A 22,465-nucleotide genomic window follows, 5' to 3' on the forward strand; every position below is an offset into this window, starting at 1 on the left:
AAAAAAAGAGGCACACTGGGCCGAACTGGGAGACAGACAGGGTGCAGAGGGTGAGGAGGTACATGTTCAGGATGAGTCATTTCCGGCTGCCCACTTGACTAGGAGAAATGGTTGGTGGGAAATATACACTCTCCTCTCCAATCCTTGCTCCCTTCTTCCTCTGTACCCTTGGCTTAAGTCAAACAGAACTACAACTACGGTGGTTCCTTCACATCCACTGTGTCCATTTCTGCTGCTCCCTCTGCCTGAGCCATTTTTAACCAACAGCAATGCCATTCCATTGCTTCCTTTATTTACCCATTTTATTTAGACATTTATTTATTCATTTTAATCAATAAGATATGCTATCATTTTCAACATCTTCCCTTTTCCTTCTCTTCCAAGCACAACATCATTTTCATTAGCCCCTTTTATACTGTGAGCATAACTTGTAAAGCATCCAAAAGTAAAGGAGAAAAGTGAAAGAGTGAATGGAGGAGTAAAAGGCATGTACCAAAAAAGACTGACTTCACACACCATAAATTGGACAGAAAGTATGAAATCAGAGGGCCAACCACCTGGAAACATTAAGTCAAAACCACCATCCTTTCAGGACTTGCACTTTTCCAGTTACTGAATGATGTGTCTTTTTCTTTCTTATCTCCATGGTAAAATCCCTCACCATCTATAATTTTGACGGCTGAATCTTCTCTTTCTGGCCTTGCTATTGCCATCAGCAATCAGCTCTGGATTGCAAGTAAAATAATTTTCTTGACAACAACACTATCACGTTATAAATTCTTTCAAACCACAGACTTTTGCTAATAACACTTAAACTTCTGATTCCAGTATTCTAGTCATATTTTAGCCTATTCTTTCAGCTGACTGGAGTAGGTCTTCCAGTGTTATTTAACAAAGTATCCCCTTGCTCTAGGTTTCCATTATTTTGCTTTAATTAGGCACTTGAATTTTTTCCACAAGATGAGTAAATAATTTCTCCACTTTTGCAGCAACCTTTAAAAGTCCTGTTTCTTTTGACACATCTACTCTATACGACTAGAGGATGGGAAGCAAATGTTGAACCAAGCATAGAGATGCAAGGAAGGCCAACTTTTACCTTCTGAAGTTTTTACAGATACAGATCAAGGAATGTCCACCTCTGTGGTGCTCCTGAGGTATGCTGAGGGATACTAGTGCAACAGCACAAAACTCACACAGGCATGTTATTTTGACGTAAGTGAATATGCACTATGTTGTGGCAGGATCCTCCAAGTGGTAAGTCAGGAGGGAGTGGACTGGGTACAGTTTGTTACCCACAAAGATTTCTCATGATGTCAGGTGGGCAAGCGAAGCTGGCAAGTCTACTGGAATGGAAGTAGCTTTGTCTCAGGAGAACAGCATCAGGCCAGTCTAAAGCCCTTCATTTAGTGCTCAGGTAGACAATGGTGGCTATAGCCTCCTCTCATCTCACACTGGCTAGGGTTGAATTCAGGGGCACCCAAAAAGCCCAGGTCCCTTGGAGCTGAGGAGCCTGGGAAATGGCTTATACCTCCAGTCTGGGAAGTTAAGGGCAGAGTATGTAATGGACTCTCTAACCAGACCACCCAGGCAGGATGAAGCTGCCTTTCCACGGGCACAAGGATGAGGGTTTGCTCAGCACATGCATGTGCTGGAGAAAGGTGGCCTGGGAGTATTCTCAAAGGAGTCTTCTCAAAGGAGACCGACAGAGAAAATGTCCGCACACAGCCCTCCTCTGAGAAGGCTGGGGGCATCCACTAGCTGGGGGAAAGGTGTGGCTGCCTCCAGGGAACAAAAGCTCCCAGAGAGAAGCAGCTCTGAAATGTGCCATGCCCAGAGGACATCGATTTCTGCTGCAAGAGCCAAGGAGAGAAACCCTGTCACCTCCACTGAATGCTCTGCCCATCCATTGCTTATTACGCACCCCTGTGGGGTCTGCCCAGTACGGGCTGGAAGAGCCACGTGATAAGGAGCAGGAGAGGAGCTGGAACAAGGAAAGCGGGGAAAATGATGTTTGTTAAGTCCCCTTCTTCACAGAGTCTCCAAGCCAATGCGGGTCTGAGCCGGGAGAAGAGAAACCAATTTAACTGGACCAGAGGTGGAGTTTTGATCTTGATGTGAGGCAGCACTTTTCCATGCCTGAAACCGATCTGGGGCTCTAAATTATTGAAGGTGAACTGAAAAGGCTGCAGGTCCTGTCTGAGATTTCATCTAGGCATAGAAATGAGAAGTCAGTGGGGTAAATGCTTAGGGCATGGAAAAAGAACACAGGACAATGGCCCCTGAGCAAGTTCTTCCAGCTGGTGTACTGGAGTTTCCTCATTTATGAAACACTGATAACCATGAATCCTACATTTCATTGGCTGAGGTGACAATTCCTTGAGGTGACACCTAAAAGTGCTCATTGAGGAGCTCAGCCCAGAGTTTGTTTAGTAAATGTAAGCTATTATTATTACTGTTGTTATTTTTAGAGACGGAGTCTTGCTGTATTGGCCAGGCTGGAGTGGAATGGCATGATCTTGGCTCACTGCAACCTCCACCTTCTGGGTTCAAGCAATTCTCCTGTCTCAGTCTCCTGAGTAGCTGGGATTACAGGTGCCTGCCACTGTGCCTGGCTCATTTTTAGTATTTTTAGTACAGTTGGGGTTTCGCCATGTTGGCCAGGCTGGTCTCGAGCTCCTGACATCAAGTGATCCACCCATCTTGACCTCCCAAAGTGGGACTGCAGGCATGAGCCACCATGCCCAGCCAATGTAAGCTATTATTAAATGCTGTCCCCAGTGTCTGCAACTTGGCACTGATAATCACCATCATTAGATTTCAAGTTTTATGGTAAATGAATGATCTTTTGTCTTAAAAAGATTCCATTACTCTCAACTGATAGAGCCTGTCAAAGAGGATTGACCATGCAGTTTCAGGCTAAAAGGTTACTTGTATGACCCCATTTTTATTTGAGTTACAGAGAAAATATGTGGTTTCAAATTTCAAAGCAAACAGTTATGTGAGTGAAACAGGCTACGGTAAACAATAAAGCCATTATTACAAATGAAATCAAACCTAAAGTTGGTGGTAGGAGAAAAATAGCAGGTCAAATCTCAATCCATGACTAATTCTTTACTTCAATGCCATTCTCTAAGGTCATTTAGAGAAGTCGTCCACATGCTTCATTTTCATTTGTAAGTAAAGCCATTAACAAAAATGTTAGAAGTTTCTTTCAAAATGTTTTCCTCCTATTTAAGACAGCTATAATGAAATAGAGAGTCAGAAGAAAATTCACATTTCCAGTTTAACATTCTTCCTTGACCTAAGGTAAGGAAAGTGTTGTTATAAGAGGCCCCAACTTGCATCAGTGAGCGGGAGACTTGCCTTTTACCTGGGATTACAGAAATCAATGCTATGCATAACCAATGCCAAGAATCACCTGGAAATATAATGACTTGCTTAATGAAAATTACTGTAAGTAATTAAAAAGCAGGGCTACTAGAATTCCTAATGCAAATCCAATAAGAATGCCTGCCCTATCCAAACAAATATAAAATGATCCCCTTTTCTGCCAGTGTTTCCTCTCCTGTGGAGAGCTTTACGGGGCTTCATGTTCAGCTGTGACAACGTGTGAGGCCATGACCTAGTATTAAATGAATATGGAGTTCAAGGGACAACTGCCATTTTTTACAGACTAGTCTCCAGCCACAGGGTTTATAAGACTTGCTGGTTACTGTGAGTCTGAGGGTTACTGGGTTCCCCATTTTGGGTGAACCAAGCGCACCTTCCAGCAGCAGTAATAACAACTCAATGAACTCAGTGATGATAAACTCTGGTGGTAACTCCCGCAGTTCATGAGGCTGTGCTGTGAGTTCCCACACCTCATCTCAGCAAGCCTCGTTAAGAGGTGGCCTGATCCTCTTGTATAGAGTGGAGGGTGAGTACTGGTGAGCGGCAGAGAGAGCCCAGACCAGAAGCCAGGGTGGTGTGGATCTGAGGAGCCATGCCCAGCGCTTCTACCAAGGTTGATTTTAAGTGCCTGCGCTTTGCATGTTACTGGTTTCTCTTGTAGCCATGTAAACTTTTACTCCTGGGCAAATCTAGCACAAATGACTAAGAAAGTTTACTGTGCCAATATACATAGAACATTAATTTTTGAAAAATATTTTAATGTCCAATAAACAGGCTTAGGGCAGAAGATGGTATTTACTCTGAAATAAAATGTGTTATAATAAAATTATGAAATATCTAAACTTGACAGGAGAAAAAGCGGTATTTTGGGGGAACTCCTCTGTGAGCATAGTAGATAAACTGCTACCTAAATTATGTTAAAAAGTTACCTGTTAGTAATGCTCCTTTACTATTAAGCACATACAGTGTCCCCAGAACTGTGTTAATGCCCCGTTAGTAACGATCATTTCTTACTAAGCATATAGGATGTCCCCAGAATTGTAATCATGCCTTTCACACATTTTTAAGTTTCATCCTGTGAGTATCTCTACATCACATGTTGTTATCACCATTTTACAGATGAGGAAACTGATGTCCAGAGACACTAAAGAAGTTGTCTAAAACATTCATCTATGGAGGGGTGAGGGAGGGCTCCATACTGAAGTGGGTACAAGGATGGTTTGGTCCACCCCACCTTGTCACAGTGTTGTTACAGCTCTTAAAGAGATATATATGAAGTATCAAATGTATTTTTAAATGCATTATATTAAAGTAATATGGCTCAGGCACCCACACTAATTATATTTGACTTCTGAAAATCTACTCTTTCGGCCATTCATTGCTTAGTATTAATTCCAGCTTCCTCCAGAGGGTGAAGGAGGAAAAAAAATCTTGATTTTTGTTAAATGTCCATGCTACTTGTTAATAGCTTAAATGAACAAAAGGTAAAAAGTTTATAAATTGGGTTTTGTTCATTTTAAATTTTCCTTCTTTATGCTACTAACTGCGGATCTATCAAAGCTGGCTGAACTTCGATGAAAATAATGAAAGATATTTGAAAAAGAACAGTAAGCAACATAAGACTGTGGCTTCATTCTATCTTACTGCACAGAGCATGTGAAGAGCAGGGATCACCCAATTTTACTGCTATTTTTACTGAAGTCCTCAGCTGTGCACATAGTATGCATTCATTCAAATGTTCACTGAGCTGAACAAAATACTACACATTCAGTAGAGTATCTAGCACATCCTTCCAGATTGTAAAGGCCCAAAGAAAATGTCAGATAAAATCTTGGGAAGTAAAGTTAAGCATGTTTATGTATTTGAAACGATACTCAAAGCACCTCTTTTTGACTGGAAATTATGGTGTAATAGAAGGCAAATACACAGAGACTGTTTATTCACAACCTAACATATACATTAGCACTGATTCGTGCTTACAGCACAAATAAGGTACAAAAGGAAATCAATACAAGGTAGAATTTTACAGCAGAACCAGTAAGTTCACTTAAAAAAATAATGAATATTGTTGATGTCATTTGTCAAGAAACACCTAGGATTATTTTCCATCTCTTGAAGAGTTCTTAGTATAGCACTTGTTAGAACAATTAGTTCTTTGCCTTAAGTATACTCTGAAAAGAACAGCTTATTTTTCATTTCTATGCATTCAGACTGAACTGTGGGATAAATAATCTTCAAAATAAGACATGTAAGAAGATAGACACCTATTTCTTGCATCACTATTTTCATCTTTCTAGCACTTAACACTTCTTACATAAAATCATTTTCAAGTCTAAAATGTTAAAGGTAAGCCTTCATCACAATTTGCACTTGAAATATTATTTTTGGGTACAAGTGACAGGAAGCTCAGCATTGACTAGTAAGTTCATCCACCTTGCCCAGGCCCATTTCAGCTCTGCCATTGGGCCCCTTGGAAGGAAAGCAGCAGGCTTGGGTCCTGCTAGGCAGAGCTAGGTTGGGAAGCTGTGCCTGAAGTTAGGCACTCCCTTAGGAGGGAGAGGAGAGACTGTGTTAGAAGGATCTGGGTCTGTGGTCACAGGCTCTGTCCTATCTATTCAGCCTCCCCCAACCAAGACTCCCTCCTCCTTCCCAGGCTCTTTGATGCCAGCTTCCACATTCCATGCTTTCCCCTGGAATCCCCTGCCCTCCTTGAGTCTTCCAAGCTGAAAAAAGAGTCAACAAAGCTACAGGGAAGCCTTTTCTGACCTCTCATTCTGACTCCCATCCTTCCTCCCAAGCTCCTGCCTTACAGTCCTCATTCCTGAGTGGGGAGTGGTGGTGATGACCTTCATCCCCAAGGATGGGACACCTGAGAGCAGCTGCCTGGCTCCTGCCTGCCCAGCACAGCAGTTTGGAATCTCTTGTAGAGATTCTCGTGTGACATGTGTTTAGCTCAGGATGTGTCTTTGCCCCAAGATAAAAAAATAAAAATCTAAAAACTTCACCTAATGTATTGTGAATATGGCTTTGTTCACTTACCCACCTCCCCACTCATGCCTGCTGTCAAAAAGAAAAAAAAAAAAAATGAGCTCACTTACAAGGCTCTCTAAGGATTATAATAATCTAAAACTGACATTAAAAATAATCTGACCAATACTTTAAAACATTACAGACATTGCTGGGTGGGCAAAACACATCTTTCATTAGATATGAAAACTTCGCCTTCAATATATGTTAAAATAGAATGTACTTTTTTTTTACATGATTCCATCATTCGTTCATGTTAAAATGATAACACCTGCTTCTATCTTGATTAACATTTAAGCTTCTAATTCCTGTTTACTAAAGAAAAATGACTCCCCAAAGTGAAAAAGGGAGTTGGCTTTTAGAAACAGTTATTTTATTCTCAGTCTCTAGCTTTGTTGTTGTTGAGTGAGAAATGAAGTTTTCTCCTATGTTTTAACAAGAGCATAATTTTGCTTGCAGTGAAAGGTAGTTGCTGATGTTTGGTGCCTCATGATCTCTTAAGCTTTTGATTCTGGGCACAAGCACCTTCAATTTAAGAGGAGGAACACAGTAGCCACCATTTGTTGGGCGCCTATCACCCACTGGACCAGGCAGGGTGGATATCTTCTATTTACCAGCCCTGCCCAGCACCTATCATTCTCCCACTTGACAGATGGGGAAGTGGAGGCACGGAGGGTTTCAGTGGCTTGCCTTCAGTCAGTGAGCTGAAGGAGCTGCTGTCCACATCGGGCTGTCTATATTCTAAGTCTGTGCCCTAAGACTGCTCTGGACGGTCATGGAAACATCTATGGCCCCCAGGACCGAAAAGGGGCCAGACCTGGACGTCAGCCAAGAAGGAAAAAAGGAAAGAATATCGGCCAGCGCCCACCTCACCACCCCCAGCTATATGATGCCAAGCCCCAGGCTGCTTTCACAGCAAAATTCCTTCCTGCTACGGTGGGAGAGTATGTACCCACTACAGGGAGAAGCCGTGGTTGGGAGTACTTGCTGTACCGGAGGATACATCTGTGAGGGGGAGTGAGAGGCAGGAAGATGAAAGTGAAAACTTTGTGAGGAGAGGCATTCATAAAATATAAAAAATAGGCCCAATGAATCCAATATGAGGCAGTGACGATAAAGGCTCTTTGTTTGGTGAGATTCTCCAAGGGGCTCTCAAAATGTGATGACACTCTCCTTCATGGAAAATAAGTATTCTAATATATTTCTAAGGAAATCAGAATAGCTTCTGAGCAACAGAAAACTAACAATCTAGTCATGACCTGATTAGATAAAAATCAGCCTATCTTGGTGAAGCCTGAGCCCATCTCTGGGGACAGATCCTTCAACCAGGCAGGCCCACGCAATACAACTTCCCCCAAGCTCTGCTCTCAAGGGAACGACCTCAAAGGGGACCTGTTTAATCAAGTTTATATAGGCAGAAGAACTAGAAGGCAGGACACCACCACTAGAGGTATTTGTTCATTCAGCACGTACTGATCATCTGCAAATGTGCCAGGCAATGAACAAAATAAACACTATGTGGAACTCACATATATTGCAATCAATCAATCAACCAATCAATCCAGCAACATAGCATGCAGTATGACAAGCATGGGTGCTGAAAAGAAAGGCAAAGCAAGGACTTCCTAAGGTGGAAATTACTGTTGACTTTGATAACAAGAGTTTTGGTTAAAGTGGTTGGCAGGGTTTCAGGAGAGAGGGGAAGAATGAAACAGGAGACGGTGATATGGGTGGCTTGTTTCATGAGTTTGAAAAAGAGGTTATAGCTGAAGGTTGGTAAGCAGAGTCAAGAGAGCATATTTATTTTACAATGGTAAAAACAGCAGCATGGGCTGGGAGCAATGGCTCATGCCTGGAATCCCAGCGAATGGGGAGGCTGAGGCAGGAGGAATGCTTGAGGTCAGGAGTTTGAGGCTGCAGTAAGCTATGATTATGCTACTGCACTCCACCTGGGCAACAGAGAAAAAAAAAAGGCAGCAAGTTGGGAATGACACAACAGAAGGAAAATGCATGTGATGCAGGAAAGACTTTACATGAATGCACTGAGAATGGGATAAAAATGTGACCAAAAACTTTAACACAGAGAATAATGGCTTATATGTGTCAGGGGGTTGTATGGGATTTTTCTTAACTGGTCAGTGGTGTCAGAGGAGAAGGCCTTTTGAAATAGTAAGGGCTTTAAAGGAGTGGCCGTAGAAGAGAGCTGCTGTGGGTTGGGGCTTGTGCCTATACGGATTGCTGTTGGAGGCTGAAGGTGGGAGCAGGGCAGAGAGCATATACAGGAAGACCGCTGTGGGAATGTTCTTAGATGGCTGGTATGTAAACAATGGCCTCATGGTCACGGAGGCAAAACCTAATAGGGACAGATTGCTATAACTCTCCATTTGCTAGACATCTCCTGCCAAAGGCAAATCACCTGATGAGTGATAATTTCATCCTCTATAAGACAGAGGAATGAAGTACAGCTTCTATGAATTTGCAGTTTATCAACAAGGAACCAGAGATCCTAGGGGAAAACAGCTAAGAATTCATAGAGTAATATAAAAGCTAAGGAAGGGATTCAATCATTCAATTTATACTCATGCCAGGCACTGTTACTAGTTCTAGAGGTATTGACATGAATAGAAGAGACAAGAGTCCCTGTTTTTGTGGCATGCTCAGGTATTCACACACATTCCACAGAACAGATTGCACAATTCAGAGCAGAGATGGGGGAGATTCTATGGTTGGCTTCTAAGGAAAAATTCTATGCCCATAAGGAGGAGAGGCTGGTGTGGCCACAGGTTCTAGGTTCTAGGGTCAGACCATGTTAAGTTCCCACCCTGCTCCACCATTTACCACTGCATGATACTGAAGAATTATCTTCCTAACTTTAGGTTCCTTAGCTGTGCCATGGGGCTCATGATAGTACGGCTCATGATAGTATGTTAGCTACTGTTCTTTTTAATGAACTAGAGAAAACTTTATCAGATGACCATCATAGACTATAAAGGCAATTTCCAGATTAATAGAAGGAAGAATTTTTGAACAATTCAAACTGTCCAAAACTGGAATTCATTGCTTTTTAAAGAAGTGCTAGTTAGCTTTTTATCCCAGGAATGGTTAGTGCAGAGGCAGACTTACCATCTGTCCAAGAAATTTTACAGAGGATTACTGTAATGGGTGGAAGGAGGAGGCCGATGAATGTCAAGTTCCTTTCTAATAGGTTCTATGTTTCTTTGAAACTTCTGTTTTCAAAGCAAGAAGAAAGGAACATGAAGACAGAACATGGAGTGAGAATTTTAAAGATAAACTGTAATAAGTATTTAAGTATGAAAATAATCATTGCAATATATTAAGAAAGTGACAAGAATATTTTTGATAAGTAGATTAAATCTGAGAAAAAAAGACAGTAAAGAAAAGGGAGGGCTAGGCATGGTGGCTCACGCCTGTAATCCCAGCACTTTGGGAGGCCGAGACAGGCAGATCACCTGAGGTCAGGAGTTTGAGACCAGCCTGGCCAACATGGTAAAGCCCATCTCTACTAAAAACACAAAAAATTAGCCAGGCATGGTGGCGGGCACCTGTAATCCCAGCTACTTGGGAGGTTGAGGCAGGAGAATCATTTGAACCCGGGAGGCAAAGGTTGTAGTTAGCTGCGATCCTGCCATTGCACTCCAGCCTGGGCAACAAGAGTGAAATTCTGTCTCAAAAAAAAATGCAAAAAAGGAGCAGGATGCAGGGCATCCCATCAGCCCTGGGCACCGCAGCCCCTGCACAGGCGTGACTCTGCCTTGGTTAGCTGTCAGCCTTTTGTTCCTTCTCGTTCTAGCAGCTGCCAGTCTGTGCAGATCCCTCACAGCCTTTATCGCCCTGAGCCTCAAGCCTCATGTACTTCTCATACAGCATGTGCGAAAGGGTATAAAATGTGTACAGCACCTCCAGCAGCACCTTCCTCTCCTCCAGGCCAAGGAAACCACTGGGCAGGAGCCATTTATTGGGTTAAAAGATTACCAACAAGGACCCCGAAGGTGGGGCTGATGCCTGGAGAACAGTGGCAGCTTCTAATGTTATCAAGAGTCGAATGGTTCTGCAATAAACTGTGCTAAAGGTCATGTTATATTTGTATGTAAAATGTCAGCTTATATTCGAGATTTTGATATTATTTAGAAGACATTTAGCCAGCAATTACAGTTTAGTAATCACGCCAGGACATGGTACCCCTGAGGCAGAAGGCCACTGGCTCAGAACTCAGATGCTACCAGAGACCGCTGGGTATAATGCCTGCCTCTCCAGACCAACTCTCCGACTCACGTGGTTTCCCTTCCATTAGCCGAGAGGGGATCGAGCTCTTCTGTGACATTCTTCTTTGTTTATTGACTACTAGAGGGAAGATACTGAATGTTTCTCTTTTGTTTAATAACTCTAACGACAGACAGGAGGGGGCTTTTAAATGCTCATCTATTTTATTTACCAAGCCATTTTGGATCACTCTCCATGGTTTCTAGAACCCAGAAGGTGGAGCTTTCCTGTGTTTACAAGGATACTTGAAAAGGTATTTCAATAAATGCAGCCAATACATCTATGAAGAGCCTATGACTCCTTCTAACAGGCTAAAATTGCCACAAAAGAAAAGTTATCCTAGGGAAATGATGAAAAAAAGAACAAATATATATAAAACTTTTTGTTTGTCTCAGAAAATATTTCTAGTCTTTGGGCAAAGAACTACTCAAAATGCAACTTCAAATTTTTCAATGCCAGCGTTTTCAAACATAATCAACAGCATAATGTGACCTACTTCCTCTGACACCTCAGAAAAGTGATGTGTCATCCCCAAATCCATTTCCCCAACTTGCAGGGCGAAAAACAAGTACTTCTACAGTCATCCTTCTCTGACAGATGAGAAGGGCTCTTTTAATCAACATTCTCAAAAAATAGTTTTTTTTTTTTTTTTTTAAATTTTTTTTTTTTTTTTTTTTTTTTTTTTTTTTTTTTTTTTTTTTTCCTGAAAAGTTATCTATCACAAGTTCCCTTATGGCTGGACAATCTAAACAATCCTTGGGTTTGGCTCTCTAACTGAAACTGAAATCCTACAGTAAACTGGGGAGACTCAAAACAGGGCCTTACAGGGTGCCAGGGAGGGAAGTGATGTAAGAATTAGAGTGATTTTTCAAAAAGCAGGATTCTCTGAGAGCACTTGATGTGAGTACCCTGATGAAACCAAAGAAGGCCCCGAGACCCCTAATGGGTCACAGAGAGGCTGTGGAACACTGAATGCAGAGCAGACGAAGGACTCACTTTGGTCTACGTCTGAATCCTGCTCCCCTGTCTTCTAGCTTTGTGACTTTGGACAAGAGAATTCCATCTGTGTGCTTCTCTTTTCCCATGTGTTAAACGGGATAATAATATCAGCAGGGTGGTGGTGAGGATCATACGGCGCAAAGGCTGGAAGGCACTGACCACAGAGCCTGGCATACAGAAGATGTGAACTACATTTTTACAGTAAAGGGGTTATTTTTAATTGGACATACTGATAGTACTTGGTATTGTGAAAAAATCCCTTCCCTGGTCAATCCATCCAAACACATGCAAATTCTAGATGTTCTTGTAAAAATGAAATGCATCAAAAGAGAATCTACAAAAAAACTTTATGGAATTTTGGGAAGCACTGCGTTAAACCTGTTTACTTTGAGGAAATCCAACAACTGCACTAGGTTGAGCCTTCCAGTCCATAAATAGGGTTCTGCCTCTCCACTTACTTTTGATATTTTTCATCAGTGTTTTTTAGGTTTCAGCATGTAAGTTCTGTGTTTTGTTAGATTTATATTTTAAGTATTATATTTTTTGAGCCAATATAAATGGTATTGTATTTTTAACATGAGTTTCCACGTACTCATCTCTAGTGAGATATACAATTGACTTTTGTCTGTCGATCTTATATCCTGCGACACTGCTGAACTAACCTTTTGGTTCTAGGGCTTTTAATTTACATTTTTGTGTAGATTATTTGAGATTTTCTATGTAGACAACCACGTAAGACAAGATAGACAACAAAGAAGGAGAAGATGTAAGAAAAGTGGGCTGAGGAAAATGTGAGAGAGAGAAAGAAGAGCAAATATCAAGCAAAACCTCCCATCAGTTATGTGCAACCTTACACAAGATTATTCTAAAACTTATATGGAAAGGTAAAGGGGTATAATAGCTAAAACAATTTAAAAAAGAATAATGAATGAAGAATCAGTATATTCAATTTCAAGACATTATCTAGCTGTAGATATCAAGATTGTGGTATTATGGAGGGATGGATGCACAGATCAATGGAGCACAACAGAGAACCCAGAAAGAGCCCCACGCAAGTTCAAACACTGATTTTTGACAAAGGTGCAAAAGCAATTCAAAGAAAAAGGACTAGAATTTTCAACAAATGGTGCTGGAGCAATTGGATATCCATAAGCAAAAATAGGAACGTTGACCTCATGCCTTTCATCTCAGACCTTATACAAAAATTAACTCAGACAAAATCATAGAGTCAATTATAAAGCAAAAAAAAAAAAAAAAAAAAAAAAAAAAAANCATTATTAGGAAACAACAAAGAAGAAAATCTTTAGGACCTGTGGCTTGATGAAGAATTCTTTGATATGACATCAAAAGAGTGATCCATGGAAGAAAAAAATGAATAAATCTGACTGATCAAAATTACAAGAACTTTTTCTCTGTGGAGCACCTTGTCAAAAGGATGAAAAGATAGGCAACAGACTGGGGAAAATATCTACATGATATACATCTGACAAAAGACTCATATCTAGAACATATAAAGAGTTCTCATAACATTAAAAAACCAAACAATCCAATTGGAAAATGGGCAAAAGACATTTCAACAAAGAGGGCATATAAAAAACAAATAAACATGTGAAAAGATGCCAATATTATTAGGCATTAAAATCTATCACTAGCCATAAATGAGTTATAAGCACAAACTTGTTAGAACAAGTAAGATTTAAGAGAGAGAGAGAGACACCATCCAATAAATGCTGGCAATAACGGAGAGAAACTCTATCACTATATGTCTTGATAGTGGGAATGTAATAGTGTAGAGACACCCTGGTAAATAGTTTGGCAATTTCTTTAAAAAACTAAACATACACTTACCACAGAACCCAGGAACTGCACTCCTGGGCACTTGTTCCAGAGAAATGAAAACTATATCCACACAAAAACTAGACACAGTTGTTCAGAGCAGCTTTACTTGTAATAGCCCCAAACTAGAAGCAACCAAAATGTCTCTTAATGGGCAAATGATTAACTAAACTATGGTCTATCCATACAAGGACTGGTATTCAGCAATGAAAAGGAAGGAACTATTGAGGCATTCAATGACTGGGATGTATTTGAAGAACAGCTGCATGAAAAAAGCCAAAGTCACACATCACATACTGCAAGATTCCATTTATATAACATTTTCAAAATCAGAAGGATGGAGAACAGATGCAGTGGTTGTCAGGAGATAAGGATGAACAGTCATGAGGATGCCTGTGCAGCACAAGGTCTCTGTGGTACAGAACAGGATCCTGATTGTGGTGGTGGTTACACAAATCTATACAAGGGATAAAATGAACTATATACACAAGGTCAACTTCCTGATACTGTACTAACATTATAAAAGACTATGGGAGTGTACCAGGTGACACATGAGACTTCAACCATCTTTGTAACTTCCTGTGGATCCATAATTTCAAAGCAAAAAGTTTAAAGGAAACAGCTGGAGGAGAGATAGAGAGAGAGAGAACCATAATCTGCTTCTCAAATAAAGGAACAATCATGATTTTAAAAAACAACACAAGAGGTTAAATCACAATGTAAGTTGCCATGTTTCTCAGGTTATAAGACATTTTATATGGAGAAACAGGTTCTCACATTTCTCATATTTTAATATTGGGAAAATAACCTAGGGTCAAACTTTGGCCTCAAAATCAGAAAAATGAGACTGTCTCCTAAATTGTCCCAAAACTTTAAAATGAAGTCTCTTTTTGAACAAAAAGTCTTTTTCCATTATTATGGTTCAGAATATGCCATGGATTAAAATATATTATTTAAATAGTACTGAAGGCAATAAGGTACAATCATATGAAATGATTCATGTCTATGAGGATACTAAATTGAAGGTATATTGAGAAGAGATAGAAACAAAAGAAATTTAACACATTAATAGTGTTCTTTGAAAGAGCTTCTCAATAATTTTTTTTTTTCTTTCTCTGTCACTCAGGCTGGAGTTCAGTGGCAGGACCATGGCTCACTGTAGCCTCCCCTCCCCAGTCTCAAGCGTCCGCCTGCCTTAGCCCTCTGAATAGCTGGGGCTACAGGCATGCACCACCACGCCCAGCTAATTTTTATATTTTTGTGGAGAAGGGGTCTTGCCATGTTGCCCATGTTGGTCTCGAACTCCTGGGCTCAAGCTGATCCACCCACCCTGGCCTCCCAAAGTGCTGGAATTACAGGCATGGGCCATCTGGCCTCAATAATATTTTCATGTATGAATTATAATAATCTAAAGAGAACAATTCTAGATTTAAATGATTTCTTGCTGTAAACTGAAGTGCTTTAAAAGTTATATTTTGATAAGAGATTTTTAAAAAATCAGCACCAAAGAACAAGGATTTGGAGCAGAGCTGACATCTTAGTCTACCAAACATAGAAAGAATTATTTTTCTTTAAAAACTCCCCATTATCATGCAATCTATTTAGAAGAACTAGCTTCAGAGATACCATAGTTGACATTTCCCAAGTCTCCTTCATGAATTCTACATTTTACATCACCATTTAAATAGAGATGTGTGTAGAGTGAAGGGAAAAGTTTTGAAAACAGCAATGCTTCCAAGTTTACGTTCCACCTAAATGTGCAAATCAGTTCTAGGATCAGTGATGCAAACAGTGGCTTTCTCATCCTATAGCATCTCCCAAAAATGCATCAGGCATGTTTAGGATGCGCCTTCCTATCTTCCATCTCTCTTCCCATACATCACTACAGTATGGGTTATGACAGGGTTTCTGGGATTTAAGGACAGTGAACAAGGATAATGAAAAGGTCAAATGAAAAAAGTTGCCTGTGCGTGTAATATGGAATCCCAATCTCTATGTGCAACTAGGTTGTTCCATCTGTTTGCTTTGAGATGAACATATTTCTGGTAGACAGTGCAACCCAAGAAATGATTCACTAGAACCCCTCTTGGCAATGGTCTGCCATGCTTTGTTATCAAGGAAGCTGAGGGTTTCACAATTTCATTGTCATTAGGAACAAGAGCTCCCTTTAGTACCAATCATTTTACAGTGGGTTGACACAAAGTAACCCAACGAATCCAATACTCAATGTTCTGCCAGTATACGTGGCCTCTAATCGGTAAAATAGAGGCCAATCCTAATGCAACCTATTGAACAGTAAGATGTTAATGGGGAACCTGGCATTCCGCTTTGTCTTCTTCACTAGGTTGACACTTTTACTAAATAATCAGAAACAGATAAAAGGGAAACAGCGTAAAGTGGGCTAGCAGAGGTACAAAAGAAGACATAAAATTAAGAAGACCTTTGTCCTACATGGATTTCTTATCCTCCGCATTTGTAAAGAATCCGAAAAACACATTTTCTATATAAATAGAACAAAATTGAATCCCTGTCACAAACACTTTTAATTAACTCAGAAATCTGCTTTTATTGTTTTCCATGTGTGCAGCAGGGAAGTGTACCTCAGAATCTAAATCACGACAGCTATGAAAACAAGTCTGGCATAGCTGACAGATTTTTTTCTCGATGAGTATTTATAAAGCAGAAGTCATGCTTAGTCAAATAATTTATAATTACTATCTGTATAAAACCCTAACCATATCATGTTCATGTACTACAGAATTTAGCATTTTCTGCACAATGGGTTCTGGAGACTATAGCATCATACCCAGAATATTAGATAAATAGTCTGACTGCTATCATCTCAATAATGTGAAATTCCACGAAGTGTGTGATTAAAAAGTAACCTTAATGTTGTTACTTTTGGTTCAGAATGGTAGCAAGATTATCTTTTTTCATTCCCAAATCCCTGTTAAAATGAAAATAATAAAAAGAGCAGAAAGAACAAGAGACACAAAGTGTGCGGATGAGTTCGTACTAACCTCACAGGACAGTGGCAATCGCGCGAAGTGTCTGAGGAAGATTCCAGGAAGAAGTGAGTGCATTTGCCTGGCACCGCTCCCCAAATAACAGGACCTGAGGGCCAGGAGAGGCCCAGAGTGTGGGCTCAGAAACAAAGCTGAAAAGACAAGAGCCTGTGAAGCACCCAACAGAGCAGTGGTGGGCTCCTGAAATCCCCACCCTAATATGGCAGTGGGGCAAGTCCCACCACCTGCTACCTCTGCCAGCACCCAGAGGGTGCTTGGTAGGCCAAAGCAGGCTGACAGCAGGAGGACTAGGGTAAAGGGAGCCTTCAGAGCATGGGATCTTTAGCTCCTCACTCTGCTGGGCTCTCACAAGGCCAGGAGCAAGACACAGGACACTTTCCTGGAAGGAATTATTTTTCTCTCTGAAGAAACTGATCAGCCCTGGGAAGGTACGCTCTGGAGGAGACGCCTGCTGAAGTTAGGGTTTCTAATTTGGAGAAAGTCATCTCTGCATACGATTTCATACGGCACACTCCATCATCAGCAACTCCCACCTCCACACGCACAGATTCCACTTTGGCTTTTAGGAACTCCCTTTTAAGTGGTAATGGGCAGCCAAACTTGTAACATGAAAGCCACAGACTATTCAAATAATCAAACAGAACAAAAGTGACCTGAAGGAAAACAAGATATGCCAAGGACATTTGCAGAGAACTTCAAAAGGCCTAGGAAATGAAATTCAGAAATAAGTGAAGTTTTTGTAGCCCTAAAATAAAAGGCAAATGCTCTTTAAGAAAACCCAACAACAGAAAGAGGTAAACATAAGCTTTGGAAATTAAATAAATAATTAAAATTTAAAGATTCAATAGGTAGGTTTGAAGAAATATCAAGGAAGTCTCCTAGAAAGTAAATGACAAAAGTTAGAAAATAAGAAAGAAAAGATAATAACAATTAGAGGATTCATCCCAGCAGACTCAGTACGCAAGTAATAACAGTTATAAGCAAGGGGAATAGAAGATACTGAAGGGGAGAAATTGTTTAAGAAATAATATCAAAAAGTTAGTCAGATGGAGGGATACAAGTACCTACGGCTGGAATATCTAGAGAATAAAGAAACAAAAAACCCACAGTGAGGTAAATTTCTGTAAAAGTCCAGAGCATGAGGGACAAAGAGAGGATCTTTAAAAGCTTCTAGAGAAAAATCAGGGCACATTCAGCAATCGAAATTGCACTGTACTTAAAAAGAGTATTTAATGTCTTCAAAATTGAGGGAAATGATTTTTAAGAGATAATAATTATTAACCTACAGCTTTATGCTCAGAGGGTCCTTCTTCAAGGAGAAGCTTACAATAAAGATACTTGTGGTATGCAGAGATTCAAAAGAATAAAGATGCTTGTGGTATGCAGAGATTCTAGGCACCTTTACTTAGGAGGCTTACAGAGGGTGTGCTTCAGTAAGGTGAGAGAATAAACCTACAAAGAAAAAGATAAGAGATACAAGAAAACAGGGGATTCCATCCAGAATGGCAGCCCAAGGCGGTTCCCACATTCTGTTGATGAGAAGTCACAGCACAGCAGCTGTTGGATCAGCTTAGAGAGCAACTGGCCCAGAAATGACCCTGGAATAGAGATCCAGGAAACAGGTCTGTATGAGCACACATGAAATATTATTCAAAGGTATATGGCAGAAATGCTGGAACATTTGGGAAAATAATCTGACTCCAGGTATATTAAAAATAAGGCAAAAGACAAAAGGGAGGTCATTAACTCTATAAAAAAGGACTTTGTCTATAAGCAAAGAGGCATGGTTACAGGATAGTATGCAGAATGTGTAGCTATATTAATTGTCACAATAAAATTAACTTAAAAAGTAAACTAATTATAAAGACTCCCAACTTTATATACTTTCTGCCATCTGGCATATTCCCTGGGCAATTCAAGGGGAAAGACAATTAAAAAATGAGTTTAAAACATTACTACAGGTTTTCCATACACTACAGAGTAAATCTCATAGATTCAAAACTTACTAAATGAAGCATTCTCATGTGGATGCTTGGAATCTGGGAAAGTAATATTGACTGAAACACAAATACTTTACTTTGATGAGCTCTACTCGACTTCTGAGATCCACAGGAGAATACATCAAATGCATTAATATGCTGTTCTATCAGTGAGATCACTGAAGCTGCATCCACAGTGGTGCGTGTGGACAACAGAGATCAACAGGCCTCTGGCTTTCCTGTTTGCATGGCACCTCCCCAGCCCTGGAGCCCCACAGCACCCATAGGCTCATCCTGCCTCATCCTATTACAGGGCTGATTCTTCTGCATGAACTTGCCACTGACTAAAATCTACATTTACTGTCTGTTTCCTGCACTGTAACTAAGCAAGCTCCAGAGGACATCACTGCCACTGTTGCTCACCCTTGTATCCCTGTATAATCAAATATTTAAATGACTGAAAGAACAAAGGGTGTAACTGAAGGGGAGTAGCATGTTTCTCCCAGGTTTCTTATGGGGACACTCTACCTTGATTGGATGTTGGCTGGGAGGGAATGGGCCTCGGGGGATTCTGATGCCAGCCCCCACCCTGCCAGGCTTTTCAATAACTATCACCTATTCTCCCAGTCTTCGATCTAGCCTAGTTACATCCATTCTTGTTTCTTCACCTTGGGAATTTCATGGATCCCAGAAACATGTACCTTAAATGAGGGATTCTTTAGAACACACCTCTTGGGTAATAAATCAAAATTTCAACAATATGGGCTGGCAGTCCCACCCTCGGAGCTCTTATTCTTATCTGCAGTGGAGGGATAGCCACTTCTGGGATGGGATCCAGCAATCTGTAAGTTCGTGTTCCAACACAAAAATAAATTACACAGAAAGATGTTCACCTGTTGGAATACCAGAGGCACTTCCTGAAGTGCCTTGCCTGGAATTTCTTCCAGTGGCGGTTAGTGGAGTTACTCTCTTATTCCTACATTCTCCATTATTTCTCAGCATGCCAGTTTCAGGATAATTCAGATGAGAGGGGCTAGACCAGGAAGATGAAAAACTCTCTTTCCACATAAAGAAGGTTTCCTAAAGCAATCTCATTAAGAAAGCTGTAGGCTATGGATCAGGTATTTGAAATAATGATAAAATATTTAAGTGCAAACATAGTTTGCCTATCTTCTGTAAATATGCTCCAGTCATGTGGTTCATATTTCCTCACTCTAGTTAGAAACCATGTGCCCTTGGGGAAGGTGCCCTCAGAGTCACTGAGTCTAGGACACGATTCTGGGATGTACAAATGTTGACTTAAAGTATGAATTTGGAAGTCGGACAGACCTTGGCTTGGCCCTGGGCTCTGTGGCTTACTGGCTACATTTCCCAGAAGCAGGTTATTTACCCAAACCTGAGTCTTGGTTTTCTCAACAGTAAAGGGGGGATGATCATAACCAGCCTTACCAGATCATTGAGAATGTAGAAGGAGATAACCCACACAGAGCGTTTAGCGGGATGCCGGGTGCAGTAACCACCAAAGGACTGCAGCAACCAGAGTGGTCACCTACTGTCTTTCCACAGGCCAGCCTGGGAAGCAGTACAACCCTGAGGAATCTCTGCAGACAGGTTAGTGGGAAGAACTAAAGCTATCAGAGGGGTCTGGATATATCCTACAGTGATTGCAACAAGACTATAAGTACCCTTGCAATTAGAACCAAGTTATTTGGAATATTAGATCTTCAGTCACAGTGAGAAATTTACATACCACTATTTCCCCCTAGTATAGTCTAGATGTGTCCCCCACAAAATTCATATGTTGAAACCTAACCTCCAGTTCAATAGTATTAAAAAGTGCCGCCTTTAGCTGGTGATTAGATCATGAGGGCATCAGTCTCATGAATGGGATTAGTGCCCTTTTATAAAAGAGGCTTGAGGGGATGTGCTTGCCCCTTCTCCTCAAGGACACAGCAAGAAGTCAACATCTATGAGGAATGAACCCTCACCAGACACTAAATCTGCTGACGCCTTGAACTTGGACTTTCCAGACTCTAGAACTGAGCAATAAACTTCTGTTGTTGATAAATTACCCAGTCCAAAGGATTTTGTTACAGCAGCTCGAACTAAGTCACCCTCTAAACTCAAATTATGAGAAAATAAGTTAAGAGAGGAGAAAAGGGAGGGCATGCACATGAACTTTCTTCTGGAATGCTCCCTGCTTTGGATTGGCTCCATTCTGGATTTCAGTCCAGCCACCCCAAGTAAGGGGCAAGTGAACAGGCACATTTCAGAGTGTTTGTTTTTTGGTTTCTAAAGGATGCCATTATTTCATTTCTTCAGAAAATCATGAATAATTTTAATTCTGAATGCTTAAAGTAATATGTAAGAATAACGTCTGTAGGTAACGTTAAAACAAGAATCTAGAAATGAGATTGTAAGGCCAGCAGCACGAATATGGTTGAGTGGCTTTTCAGCTTATTATGAGGACTGAACTATCTGTTTCAGGGTTGCAAAGAGGGACAGTGTTTCCCAGGCTGCAGCAAAATAACATCTGAAGCTGTATTTCTAAGAAGGAGGAGGCTCACCCTGCCTCATCCTATTACAGTGCTGGAGGCACTTTTCAAACTTTTATGGTTTCTAAGGGGGATTTTTGGAGTTTTTAACCCATAGGTGGCCTGGAAGATGCTCTCCAATGATGCTGCTTACAAGCTGTCCTGCTTCTTTGTAACTAAAAATGTGAATGTGTTGAGGGTAAACGGTCTCTTAGTGCAGCCACTTTGGAAGCAGGTCAGCCCCAGATAGCATGCCGCCTGCCCCAGAAGCAAGCATCTGCAATGAAGCTTTCTACTTAAGCTAGTCTGAAGAAACTTCCCACTGCTAATCTTCCAGTTAGTACCCAGACCTGATCTGAAATTTGGTCTCCCCCATCCCGTTCAAGAAAGATCACCTATTTGGGGATGGGAAGAGTGAAATCTGAATGTCCTGGAATGTGGCTAGTTTCCATTCTCATGGTTAATAAATCTGCAGAGCTTTCTGGCTCTTGAGATCTGACTGAGGCTTGCTCCCTGGCTTTATCAATCTGCATTGGCATTTCCAGGACAGAACATGCTCATTCATCAAATGGCTGGAAAGTAATGTCACCGAACAAGGTCAGTGAAGAGAGGAGAAAAGAGAGAAGAAACATTTTGAATTAGGTCCCTTGGGATCATGGAAATAGCATTATTATCAATGAAGAGATTAATGACAACAGGGTAAACATTTTTAAAACTTAAGGCTAAACTTAAAGCTAATGACATTTGTGAACACAGGATTTATCTTTTTCACATCCGAAGATCTTACTGTAGAATCTCTCTGATACTTTCTGGAAACTGAGATTTGACAGTATTGCACAATTATCTAGATAGATAGATACTTTTAAATTTAAATTTAACACATGCTGTCCTGTATGTAATGTCCTTTAGTTTTCTGAAAAAGTTTAACAGAGAACTCTCTACAAAGTTTAATGAAAATTAAAAAAAATTGCAAAAATACCTTCCGGTTATAGACTATGTTTATTAATGTACATATTCATTAGGCACATACTACATAATAATAATGATTATAGAAATAGCATTCAGGGACGATTCAAGATGGCCGTTTAGGAACAGCTCAGGATTGCAGCTCCCAGTGAAAGCGCAGACGGTGAGTGGACGCTGCGTTTTTATTGCCCACAGACTAGGAAATTCCCGGGTGGAGGTGCTCCACGGTCGCCAGCGCGGCTGTGCAGGCCAGCGCCGCTGCTTTGCCCTGCGCGGCGGCTTTGTCGGTGCCCCGGAGCCGCGGTTCTCCGTACAAAATACACCGGTCCGGGTGCCCTTTTGGCTGGCGATTGGAGCCACGGGAAGTCGCCCATTTGCCGGTTCAAAAAGGGGACTGAGCAGAGAACCAGGACAGTAGATCCCAGGG

At 40.9% G+C, this 22,465-nt stretch overlaps 1 protein-coding gene across 4 annotated transcripts in view; it reads right to left on the bottom strand.

Annotated features, from left to right (window-relative positions):
- FAM110B (family with sequence similarity 110 member B) overlaps positions 1-22,465 on the bottom strand; it is a 154,680-nt gene that overhangs the window by 9,345 nt on the left and 122,870 nt on the right. Inside the window, exon 1 of one of the 4 annotated variants that reach the window (XM_017547583.2) lies at positions 3,055-3,159. The exons of the other annotated variants lie outside the window; for them this stretch is intronic. The gene's annotated coding sequence lies outside the window, so the exon portion shown is untranslated. Of the gene's footprint in view, positions 1-3,054; positions 3,160-22,465 lie in introns of those variants that run through there. 4 annotated transcript variants of the gene reach the window in all.

Source organism: Cebus imitator, unplaced genomic scaffold, assembly GCF_001604975.1.
Source record: "Cebus imitator isolate Cc_AM_T3 unplaced genomic scaffold, Cebus_imitator-1.0 Scaffold199, whole genome shotgun sequence".
Taxonomy (NCBI): Eukaryota; Metazoa; Chordata; class Mammalia; order Primates; family Cebidae; genus Cebus; species Cebus imitator.